The sequence below is a fragment of the Psammomys obesus genome, unplaced genomic scaffold (assembly GCF_907164565.1).
Source record: "Psammomys obesus unplaced genomic scaffold, mPsaObe1.curated_primary_1811, whole genome shotgun sequence".
Lineage (NCBI taxonomy): Eukaryota > Metazoa > Chordata > Mammalia > Rodentia > Muridae > Psammomys > Psammomys obesus.
In genome coordinates, this window is record NW_026589300.1 from 16,859 (window position 1) to 18,582 (window position 1,724).

Sequence of the window (1,724 nt, forward strand, 5' to 3'; positions counted from 1 at the left end):
CTGTGCCAATGAGTTCTAGGCTGTTTCCCACTTTTTTTTCCAGCTGATTTAGAGTATCTGGTTTTATGTTGAGGTCCTTGATCCACTTGGACTTTAGTTTTGTGCAGGGTGATAAATATGGATCTATTTTCATTTTTCTGCATGTAGACATCCAGTTGGTCCAGCACCATTTGTTGAAGATGCTGTCTTTTTTCCATTGAATGGATTTGGCTTCTTTGTCAAATATTGAGTATTCATAGGTGTGTGGGTTTATTTCTGGGTCTTCTATGCGATTCCATTGATCCTCCTTCCTGTTTCTATGCCAATACCATGCAGTTTTTATTACTGTTGCCCTGTAGTACAGCTTGAGATCGGGAATGGAGATACCTCCAGATGATCTGTTGTTGTACAGGATCGTTTTGGAGATTCTGGGTTTTTTGTTTCTCCATATGAAGCTGAGAATCTTGGGACCTCATGAAACTGAAAAGCTTCTGTAAAGCAAAAGACACTGTCATCTAAACAAATAGACAGCCTACAGATTGGGAAAGAATCTTCACCAACCCTTTATCTGACAGAGGGCTAATATCCAGTACATATAAAGAACTAAAGAAGCAGAAAAGCAACAAACCAAGTAATCCCATTAAAAAATGGGGAACAGAGCTAAACAGAGAATTCTCGAAAGAGGAACATCGAATGGCAGAGAAACACTTAAAGAAATGCTCAACCTCATTAGCCATTAGGGAAATGCAAATCAAATCGACCCTGAGATTTCACCTTACACCCATCAGAATGGCCAAGATGAAAAACTCAAGTGATAGCACATGCTGGAGAGGTTGTGGAGAAAAGGGAACCCTCCTCCATTGCTGGTGGGAATGTAAACTGGTTCAACCACTCTGGAAGTCAATCTGGCGCTTTCTCAGACAACTAGGAGTAGTGCTACCTCAAGACCCAGCTATACCACTCCTAGGTATATACCCAAAATTTGCTCAAGTACACAACAAGGACATTTGTTCAACCATGTTCGTAGCAGCTTTATTTGTAATAGCCAGAACTTGGAAACAACCCAGATGTCCATCAACAGAGGAATGGATACAGAAATTGTGGTATTTTTACACAATGGAATACTACTCAGCAATCAAAAAGGAGGAAATCATGAAATTTGCAGGCAAGTGGTGGGATCTAGAAAAGATCATTCTGAGTGAAGTATCCCAGAAGGAGAAAGACAAACTTGGTATATACTCGCTTATATAGACCTACAAGACATGATAAACATAATGAAATCTACACACCTAAAGAAGATAATCAAGAAAGTGGACACAGGCGAAGGTGATTAATCCTCATTTAGAAAGACAAATGGGATGTGCATTGAACTTATGACAGGAGTCTACCACAAAAGGCATCTGAAAGACTCTACCTAGCAGTGTTTCAAAGCAGACACTAAGACTCATAACCAAACCCTCGGCAGAGTGCAGGGAATCATATGAAAGAAGGGAAGTTAGTATGATATGGAAAGGATAGGAGCTCTACAAGGACCAAATATATCTGGGCACAGGGTCTTTTCTGAGACTGACACTCAACCAAGGACCATCTATGGATATAACCTAGAACTTCTGCTCGGATGTGGCCTGTGGTAGCTCAGTAACCAAGTAGTTTTCCAAAGTAAGGGGAACACGGACTATTTCTAACAGGATCTCAAGGGCAGGCTGTTTGACACCCCCCTCCCCCCAGGGGAGGAGCAGTCTGTT